Source organism: Excalfactoria chinensis, chromosome 4 (assembly GCF_039878825.1).
Source record: "Excalfactoria chinensis isolate bCotChi1 chromosome 4, bCotChi1.hap2, whole genome shotgun sequence".
Classification (NCBI taxonomy): domain Eukaryota; kingdom Metazoa; phylum Chordata; class Aves; order Galliformes; family Phasianidae; genus Excalfactoria; species Excalfactoria chinensis.
The window spans coordinates 15,127,754-15,139,292 of NC_092828.1; the positions used below are offsets into that span (position 1 = coordinate 15,127,754).

The 11,539-nt window shown below is 33.5% G+C and overlaps 1 long non-coding RNA gene across 1 annotated transcript; it reads left to right on the forward strand.

Moving 5' to 3' along the window:
* Nucleotides 1–3,741: 3,741 nt before the first annotated feature.
* On the forward strand, nucleotides 3,742–7,979 carry LOC140250919 (uncharacterized). Its single transcript, XR_011903329.1, has 3 exons — nucleotides 3,742–3,870; nucleotides 7,430–7,551; nucleotides 7,650–7,979. It is a non-coding gene; the product is annotated as an uncharacterized lncRNA (long non-coding RNA).
* Nucleotides 7,980–11,539: the final 3,560 nt, after the last annotated feature.

Consider the following 11,539-nt stretch of genomic DNA (forward strand, 5'->3'; position numbering starts at 1 on the left):
TACCACAATGAACATTTTCTATAAGACTAGAAAATAAACTCTGTGATTTCTTCCTGTATGTAATTTCGAGAACTCCAAGAAGTGATATAGGAAGAGAGTGCCTGGGCTGAAAATATGATGGGAATTGGATCACCTCAAATTCACTTGGTACTACAGCCAGCATGGTTAACTTAGAGGTGGAAACAGTGGTGACTGAGTTGCTGTTACAGGAAAATGAAGTATGGTTCAAGGCCCAGACTAAGGGGACTTTTTGGTTGGTATGGTTCAGATGTAATTTTAGAATTAGAAGATTCCATGTTTGAAGGTCACATGTCATCTGCCTCAAACCAACATTAACATTCAGTAGCTAAACAGGGAGGAACAGGTTTCCCTCTGGTCCTCTTTGAGATTCTGGCCTTGACACATGTTTTAGTTGCTTATCCCACCTGGCAGTTTTCATAGCTATTTGAGCATTCCCCTTGCTTAAGAAAAATTCTGAAGAAGCACCAACATAGATCTCGCTATATACAGAGTTTGCAAAGTAAATCCATGTGAACAATCTCAGGTCTTGATATGGAAGAGATTGCTTTATACATTTAACATTACATTATACATTATTATATTTATACATTATACATTTTAGAAGCATAAACCATGGTGGTGATTGCAATTATCTAGCTTGGTCCCTAAAATTGTACAGAAGGCCTTAATAGACAGAATACTGTCTAAGTATGTGCTGGGATCCACTGATTATTTCCTACTCTCTGCACCTACAAGCTGTGGTATGGTTGGGCAACAATCCTATTGCAGCAGACAGCAACAATGTATGTCATCACATTTGGTGATGTAGGATTAAAGTTGTTATACTGTCTTGATACTGAGAAGAAAGCACAGTTGTTGCTGAGTATCATGTCATAATACTAACAAAATAGACAAAAGTCAGTCCTGCACTTCATCACCCTATCCTCCATTGCCAATATGAATTGCATGCAACACCATAATGCTTATCATTTAATTATTCCCATGTGTCCGCAAGAGAACTATAGCAAGGAATATATTCCTTCTGGGCTGGGTAATCCATAGTACCTATCTTTATATAATTTTGCAAAGTCAGTTTCAAATGGGAAAATAAGACACATCTCTCAACTTCGCTCTACTTACCTTGCTTTTTTACAGTACGAAGAAACAAGCTGTAACAAAAGCTACACAGGATGGGTGAGCTTGAGTTTAAGCAGTGTTTTTATTCTTCTTGCTCATCATACCCATAAATTAGAACAGTCATGCAAAATATATTTGAACTTAGCCAAACCTCTTTGGCTTGAAAACTAGTCTGGCAATACTGTGAGAACAGATATATTTTGTGGTATTTCTGATGCAGCCCCTGCCAGAACCTCGTAGTTCACGAACATTGACAAAAACAACTAAAAATCCTGAACTTGAGGAAAGATTAAAGTCATTTCTTATTATATGCAGATGGCATTACTAATGCCTAATCACTATCAGTGAGCAGTAAAAATACAGAGTAGCCAGATTAGTATATATGAAAATCTGAATGTTTTGGAAGCCAAATTTTAAATTTCTCATTGAAGGTCAGATTAGTTTCCATAGAATAATAATGAAAAAATTCATTTTGTGAAGGGGCCCCAAGTCCTTATTATTAAAGTTTCCAAAGCTTTTCTTGGAAGTCTTTCTAGTCTGTGAGGTCCCATTTACCTATCCCTGTGCACTCAATATGGTACTTGCTTGGTAGCTGTTCCAACTACCTGTAAAAATCCCTGTAAAAGAAACTGGTATTTAGCAGTGACAATTTTTTTTTCCACTCCTGCTGCCATCATGAACTTGTTGGTTTACTTGACTTCTCAAATTTTGATTTACATAGGCAATTTCCTCTGTTTAAAATAAATAAATAAATTAATTAAATAAAATAATAAAAACAAAAATAAAATTTAAAAAAAAAAAAAAAAGTGCTCATTTAAGCAGTAGGCAATATTTTGTTACTAGGTGACAAAGAGGATACTTCAAGTCTTTGCAATAACCTGAGGCTAATATCACTATAATTTGGCAAATGGCTGTGATTTAACACTTTGGAGAAAGGAAGACTAAATCACAAACAGATTCAGTTCACAAAGAATGTTTCTAAAAATTAATATCCAATTCAAAATTCTAAAACTCTCATGTACACTTAGCGCTAGAACAATAAAACAATTAATAATGTTGTATTGAAGAAAAACTGAAACAAATATTAGCAGAGGGATGAATGGTGAGGAGGAATAGACAAGGACCCAGCAGCTTGATAAAGAATAAAGTATGGCAAGTCCAGAATGGAGCTAGGGATAAAGCTGGAAAAGTAACTGAAATAAATATCCAAAGAAAGTAACAAGAGAGACCTAAAAACATATTTTTATCAGCAATAGAAGGCCTAACAAAAAATGGGCCAGGTTGTAGAATGGTATATTTAAGGGGCACAAAGACAGTTAAGCAACAAGATTGTTTTTAGTGTCAGCCTTCAGCAAGATGATGAGTCTTGAGCATTTTTTGCACGTATTTAGCATGAGATGTTGGCAGAGATGAGGAGAGAGTATGAGAACACTACAGTTACAACAGTTTCATTAAGCATGCTCATGCCGAAGTACTGATGAGGACAGGGTGATTCTGAATCCGTCCTGCCTTGTTTTACATTGTGACTGTGTAGGTTTGGTGGATCCCAGGCTAGAACACATATGTTGTCAGGAGAGCTTTAAGGCACAACTGTTGCCTAAGAATCCATCAAGCAAAACAGCTTTCAGTCATCCTTTTTATCTGCTCATATTCACTCCTGAGGGATATAATACCTTCTTTACTTGCAAATATTCCTGGTATGTTCCTTATCTTTACGTAACAAAAGTGGAAACTGGAAACTGCTGAACTCTGTAAAATAGTTTTTCATTATTGCCATTAATATCTTTTATTTTCAATTTTTATAAATTCTGATTTGCATTTCTTTTTCCAGCTCTCACACCCATATGAGCATGGCAGTTTAATTAGTCTCTACAGTTAAAGCATTATGATGGTTTAATCCTTTATAAACTATTAAATTAACCTTAATTTTACTATCTGAAGATGTTGTTTAACAATATATTTACTGCATAAGGAGGCATATGTTTTTTTTTGTTTGTTTGTTTTTTTAACTTGTAACACACTTATTACATTGTGTGCTAACAGTATTCTTACTGGTAACTTTTTTTCATAGCTAGTTGTAAGCTATGTATTTTACAAAGCCAAATAGCCTTTTGTTTACTTCAATTTTAGATTGACATACAGAAAAATGTATTAGCATAGTGTTGTTTTACCCGTGTTAAAATACACCAAGCCAGAAGTCAGAAACAGTGCCTAACTTGAAAGTGAACACAGGCATCTTTCTTTGTCAGATACCTGTATACTACATTATTCACTCAAGCATTACCTTGATTTAACTCTACAAAATGTTGTATCATATAGAAAGCCCTGACCTCACACACCTTTTGGTATTACGTGACTGTATCCTTGAATATTTTTATGCTGCAGGCTCACGGTTTAAACTCACAGGCAGCTTTCGCTCATTCCACTTCAAATAGAAAAAGGAAGAGAACTGGAAACAAAATATAATGATTGGACCAAAATAAAAGTTATTTACTAAGGCAGAAAATAGAAATATATATAGTAGCAATGCAATTATTCATCACCTGCTGATCATCAGTCAACTATCAGCACAACCACACAGTAAAACCGTCAGCAAGGTAAGACCTTTTCACCTGCCAACCAACATCCAACAACACTCTCTTAGCAGCAGCTACCCATAGCCTTCTCCCATAACTTAATTGTTGCCTTCTACATGGTACCTTATGGTATGAAATAACACCTGGCCTCATTCAGGTACTCATCCTGGTCCCACCCCAACCCTGCTGTTGCCAAACCATTAAGGCAGCAGTTCTTTGCTACTGGTTGGTTTGATTTGTCTCTCTGTGTTCTTCTGTTACTCAGCAACAGTTAAAACGTTTTTATTTGTTTGTTTGTTTTTAAAGTAAGGAGTGGTAGTGTAAAACTACTGATGAGTTGTCACTATGAGTCACATATTCTTCTCTGTAATTCATCTGAAAGTCACAGGAATTCCTATGCTTTTATGATCAAATGCAGTAGTGTAAGGTGCAAATCTTTCTTTATGAAACTGAAAAGTTGCACTAAGGTGAATAATATTCTCTTTATAAGGAAGCAGCCACTTTTGGAAGGAACAAAAGTGAACAACCTATGAAGGTGCCAATGGGGTAGTTATAGCAATTAGTTGTTTATCTGCGAGAAACTGAAAGACAACTTAATGAAAATCATTGCTGAGATATAAAAACTAAGGCAAGAAGGATTGAAAAAATCAGGATACTTTGCTTACTTGCTCAATTAGCAGAACTAAGAAGATGAAGTTAATATTGTCAGTGTTCACTGGAAGGAATGATGAAACCTAAACTGTATTGAATGTGATAACATTATAACATTTTAAATTAGAAAATAATGTCTCTTTATGTTCATGTCAGTGAGATTATGTCTTCAAAACAGTGACAAAATGAAAAGGGGATAAAAGCAATACAAAATATTGGAAAACTAAAAAGTATCAAGTTTAAGTTACCAAAAGAGTAACTAAGAATGAGCAAGAAGGCATATCATTTCAACAGTCTAGGTAAGTAGAAAGAGAGCCATGCAAATAAATTATTTTAAATAGTAATACTAAAATAAATAGTAATAAATGGGAGGTATTACTTAATTGCTATGGATGCAGTTCTACAGTACTATTTTATCTCTTTATTTTCAAAAGAAAAGGTTTAATAGAATAAATTTAAAAAAATAAAAACAACCTTATTCCAACTGATTAAATTAAATTTTCTTTTGTATTTTATGAGCAGAGTAGATTTAGCACTGTTTTTGGAAAAAAAAAAAAAAAATACTTAGGTTTATAAATAAAAGCCTTTTTTGTGTATGCATTAAAAAAGTTTGTACAGCATAAATACACTAGATACTAATTAATGTGTATAGGTAATAAGTAGACTGACATTTGTTTCAGACAAGCAAGTCTAACATAAAGTAAATTATATATCTGTATGTTTCTATGTTCTGCTGTGTGAAGTATCACTAAGCACGGAATAAGATATCAGATGTCTTATTTTTATTGTGGTAGTATTTACATTTCTCCACAGAAGAAATAGTGGAGTTTCAAGGATGTTGGGCAAGTTTTGTACATTTTGCTTTTAAATTATATCTCTTCCTATGCAAAGCCCTTTTAAGCACTATTTACTTTAGAGTTCAGAGAATTAATTCTTCCCCAAAACATTCAGGTTCAAATTATATGTTTGAATTTGGTGAGTTTATCAAATTTAATAACTATTATAAGGTTCTGCATGGTTTTGAGTCAAAACAATCCAAAATTATGTAGCCATGTAGTTTGAATTTTAAAATGTCCAGGCTTTCTTAAACATTCATAAGTGTTTGAATTACCCTTTTCTGAATGCCGAGTTTATAATAGATCTGTTTTGTTGCAAACATTTCAGACAGTTTGAACCAGAAAGGATTTCATGTTTTCCAGGCACATAATTTATTTTTTTAATAGTGATTGTTTAGCTTTAGAAACGTTTTATTGTTTGCAAGTATGAAGAGCATTCCAGTAGTAACAGATCCTAGGAGGAACTGGCTGCACCTCTGAAATACTGCTATGATGTGTGAAAAGCCAAACCATGTACCCTCCCAAGCAGTACAGTAGAATTTTTAGTGATTTCTAGTGTTATATCACTGACAATGATATCTGGTCTGGCCAGCCACTACCAGCAATGCTGTATCATGGTTACAGCCACCGCCCACCTGACGTATTCTTCTGTCTCTCTTGTGAATCTCTGGGAAATGGGTATAAAGAGTAACTGAGGAGAGGCTAAGATCTAGTGCTCGGTAAACATACATATATTAATAAAGTTATATATACTATATTATTATTTTTTTGGACAAAGATCTTCTTTAGAAAAATAAAAATACTCACTTATGAGTTGAAAATTCTTACTTTTTTGTTATTTTTTCTTTTCCTTGTCATTTCCTTCCCCCTTTATTGTTTTTGATTCTTTTTAACGTTTGCCTTTTATTTCTTTAGCTTTTTTGTTCACTTGCATTTTTTCTTTTTCTTTCTTTTTCCCTCTTTTTTTTTTGTCTCCTTTTTTCTTATTCAGCTGTATTTTCATTTAATAAGTCATATCTTACCAAGATCAGTGCACAATCCACAGTAATCCTGTTTCTTATTTTAGCTTTTTAGTACAAACACAAAATATAGTATAGATATACATTTGTGTTATTTTGTAAGCTAAAAAAACTCCATTCTTGGCTTTACTATCCAAAATCTTTCATTCATTTGTCATCTTTTAATTTGTCTTTTCTTCTAAATAGTAATATTTATATTTGCCTTAATTTGTTTGGAATTAATAATTAACTGTGAAATTTCTTTTGAATGCATCTCAGTAGTTGTGGGTTTCCCTATTACCATCCTTAGTTTCTATTTTTATTTACAGTAAATCATAAATGAATTAAATTACTATGAAATAACATTGCCAAGCATACTTAGTAAGTTACATTGCATATTAGCATTATGAAGTAAAAAATTAAAGACATAAGTATTCTTTTTTTTTTTTTTTTTTTTTTTTTTTTTTTTTAATTTACTGATCATTTTAATTACAAATATGTGTACGACAGTGCAGGTGGTAACTATTGTTTCTCTGGCTTTTGTAGTTGGTGCATGAGATGTGAATAATAACAGTTCTGGCAGAAAGAAGTAACTGAGTCTGCAAGGGCTTATAGTTTTTTTTTTCTTGTGTTAAAAATATAAGTACACTTTTAAGATTACTGATCAAATCAGGTGAAGATTATCTAAGATATTTGTACCAGAGTTTAGAAGCAATGCCTATGATATAAACTGCATAGTTGTACCCTGAAGAAGAAACGATATATTAGTACTGTCAGCTCTGAAGTTCTGCTGAGGAATTAGTCCTTAATATCAATGGTAATCAAATCCTTTGACTACTTTTGCACATAAAGCAAAATAAAATACATGAAACTGTTCTGTTCTTTCTTTTTTCAAAATCATCTTAGTGGGGATAGTAATTATTAGAAATTCTTTGAGCACAACAAAAGTCATTTTACTAAAGATTATAACCCATCTTAATTCAATCATTGGAAATGCTTTGTTGGGGGAAAATAAATGAAACAACAAAGATACGTCAGAATTACCAAACAGTTTAATAGCCCATACATTATAGCATGTCGTCTAAGTAGTTAATTACTGCTTAGCAAAGAATATTTTCATCAGTTTCATAAACTTAGTGTCAAATATGGGATAGAGAAGTTTGTTTTAAACTTTGTTGCTGAAAAAATCATGCTCAGATAATATAATAATCAGATTATTTTCTGTTCCTAGGATTAAAGTATTCCTTTGTATTTGTAGCTGCATGCAAAAAAATAGCATTGCTTCAAAGTGACGTCTGAAAAAACGCTTACTAATATTTAGCAGAGTTTGTCAGGATAAAGTGGATATATCACGTAAGTCTTCATTTTGTGTCACCTTTAGGCAGTATTTCAATGTTGACTTGATTTCTCAGTGGCGATTACTGCATTTTTTATGTTTAAATCCACCACAGGAATGAATTAGGAACATTCCAAGAGCCCAGCAAAATAATTCGCAATGGAGGAGGTCAACAAGCTCAATAGCTGCTGGCTCACAGTCTGGGAGCACACTGATTCAGAGGAAAGAGATAATATTCACCAGAAGATTAAGGAAACGTTCCTATGCAAGTCATTTCACCCTTGCATTATTTTGAATGTAACTAAGTACAAAACCAATTTGTTTTGCAGGTAAACTGTTTTTGGCAAACAGTCCTTCTAAATTTAAGTCTATGGTCAGGTGGTCAGGTCAGATGTAGCTTTATTGTTCCACAAAACACATTCCTGGATGCACAGGAGAAAAACTAATACTCAAGGCATGAGCTTAAGACATAATTTCATTCATTCAACTTCAATGAGAACAACCAATAATAGCCTGTATGGAGGAGCTCTTTTTTTTTTTTTTTTTTTTTAATATCCCCACAGGCTGCTGAATTCCCTGTCACTCCATAGCTGATTGCTGTAACAAATGCTCTCTCTCCCATTTCTCTCTCATCATTGATATCTGAGTTGAGTAAACAAGGAAGAAGGCTTTCTTGACAGTATTCTACACATTGGAAGACCCTGACTTATTCCTTGTTTCCTTAGGGGCTGTTTTCACCTGGTCTTCTGCTACCTATTTCAAATTGTTATGGAAGAAGATGCTTATGTAACAAGTGCATACTGAACACCCGTGGTATGTAAGGAATTGTGTTCAGGCAGCTGAAAGAATATAGGTCCTTCTGTCTGTCAGGGAGAGGCAACTACTGAAATTTAAAAAAGACCTAAAGACCCTACATTACATGAGCAGATTTTTTGAAAGAATATCCCATGTGGATATATCAGTGGTTTAAAATCTGTTTCCTGGTACTGTGTCTATGTAGCCTGTTTCCATCATCAGACAAAAAGGAAATGAGTCACCTCAAGACAAGGTCATTACCAAATTTGTCAGGAATCATAACAGCATTATAAAAGAAAGCACTGCAATAATTTGATGTGAAATGAGACATGGAAGTCTTACTGTATTATCAGCATATAAATGTCAAATTTTGAGATGTGTAATTTTCAGATCACTGATCAGTGCTAAGCAATAATCAATGATGCACCCATTTAAACTATGCAGTTGTTGTCACCAGTCTTGGTAAGCATTTAATCAAACTAAAATCCATCAATTTTTAGGCCTCTTATTTATCTGTAAAACAATGTTTAATGATTTTCACTTCACGTTGGTTCCTTTTATTTTCTTCTTTTTCCTCTGGGAGGGAAATAATAATAATAATAAATTACTATACTACTTCTTTCATTGGCTGATGAATGGTTGGGATGTGCCCACCTGCTTCTTAGATCCAGAAATGCAGACTGCTTGATAACATGTTAGGTCTGATTTTTCTCTCAATATTGTCAAATCAAAGCTGGAGTAATTACATTTTTATAATTTAAGACTTGCTCCCATTCATTATATAAGGGAAATGAGTCTGCTAATTGATGCTATTAGGCCTATTCCAAAGCGTGATATAAAGCAAAAGAGTGTTTTAATTGATGTCACTCACTTTGGGATCAAGCCCAAAGAGCCGTTTTCACCTCAAGTCTATCATTATTTGTATCTATAATTTAAGTAATAATCAGAAAAAATACTGTGTTTGTAGCTTACTCTGTTCAAGCTGCTATTGATTACAGTAACTAGTAATTTGCCAAAACTGTACTGTTTTTTTTTTTTTCTTGACAAAGTCCAGGAAATGTGCTAATTAAGGTGGTAATTTAAGGTTGCTTCAAAAGAATAGTAATTACTCATTAAATGTAGTATTGCAGAAAGCCGTTGAAATTAAAGTGAACATTTCAGATTTGAATAATAATATGAACAGTATTCCTGAATTCACATTCAGAAGTGCAGTGTTTACAAATAAATGCAACTGTGGTGTCAGTTCATTATAGCTTAAACTGAGGAGGAGAAGGAGATAGGAGGTAGATTTGAATATTTGTTCCTCATCAGACAAGAATTAAATTGAGGATGAAAGCATCGAGTTCTTCTACAAGTGCGTGGTTGTATCATAAATCAGGAAAAAAAAAAACTCTCATGATATCTTATAAGTCCTTACTTGTTCTCAAGAATCAGATTTTAGGTACTAAAGTTAATGCAAAGTTCTATAGAGTAATTAAAAGATCTAATGATAGATCTTTTAGAGTAAAAATATCTACTTTGATAAAAGTGTACATTGCTTATAGAGAAACACATGAGAGGATGATGGAACTGGCAGGAACAAGCCAATCATGACCTATCATACCAATTCTGGTACAAATTTAATTACAATAAAAATCATTTTCGGGATTCTTTCACTGTTTACTCTTTGCTTATCATTTATTAATCTTATGCAGCTGAAATGGGAAGAATATATTTGCCTAATTTAAATACCTCATTGTTATACTAGAATGCTACCTTTACGAAGGCTGCTGTAAAACTAATGCCTCCTGTTTTATTATATTGGCTCTTGGCATCAAAGCTGGATGTTGGTGGTATGGCACTAGAAGTTGAGCCTTTCCATGAATATTCCAATACATATTGTTGCCATGTGATGGATGGTGTCCCTTGCTCAGTTAACAAATCATAGGCCAACAGAACCAAAAATAACTTGTTCAAATGCAATGTGGCACGTTATCTGAAATTGAAGAGGCAGCCTTTGTTTACAGAATGACTCTTCTGAAGAATAATGTGTTGCAAAATGATTTATAAATGCACTGCTGGGAGAATAATTTGATTCTATACAATGTATTGCTAACAGCAGTATCAAAAAACTGTGCAATTGTGCAGTTTTGTTTCTTTAATTCAGTGAAAAATATATACTGAGAACCATCACAGAAATGATCACTAGGCTGAAGGGAATCTTCTTTAGGATTTGTGCTTAATGTTCTCAGCATTCAGGTTCTGAGTCTCTGATCTACCATTGCTATGTCTATATTCAGAGGAGTAAGGAAATAGAACATTCTGATTTGTATTCAAACCATTCTTAATATCTGTATTTAGAAAGTTACTGCAAATAATTGTTGTGCTTCAGGGCAACAACTGACCACCCAAGAAGAAGTCTTCGCTCAGTATCTCTACCTCTTTCTAATTTTCTGCTGTGGAAAATTGTACATTTGCTACAGATAGAAAAGAGAATGGAAAGAAAACTGGCCAATCTGGTATCAGTAAATCTGCTTCAAGGTATCTAAATCACATGGTCAGAATCAAACTCATCACCAGATCAAACTTAAAGGTCTTAAAGATAGTTTAGCAGGAGTCCATAAAGTGTAATTTTTCACCTTCTAATGCAATATGGATCTCAAACCATTAATGGGATCACCCTGGAATAAGATATCAGTTCCAAGGGGGAACAGAAGTGGTTGTCTTGACACATAAAGAAAAAAAAAAAAAAGATTATTCTGCTAAAGACTGAAATGTCTCGATCGTACTAATGTTGCAAGAATAAGTATATTGGTAGCAAAGTGAGTGGCCTGTAGTTCAGATGATTTAGATTTCCCTCTGATCTCAAACACTGAAAATATTAATCCAGCTACAGTATATGCTTTTAGATATAGACATTTTAGTTTTATAGTCTGGAGTAGCTCTCTGGAATGTGTAAAAATCATGAGATTTCAAATTAATCTCTTTTCAGAGATGTAAGTCTTACTTAGGTAATCTGCATTTACATTTTTGTTTTGTACCCCAGGCCTTATTTGTTATTTAATCACCAAATGCCAGAAGGAAGCACAGCTCTATAAAGCCATGTGGTGATGAATAAAGCTCCTAATGGAGTTATAAATTGAGGCTAATTGGTTTACATGATTGTTATTAAGTCCCATTTCAGCTGGTTAATGGAATTTTGTTTGGCAGAGGAACAGAGCTAATGTTATC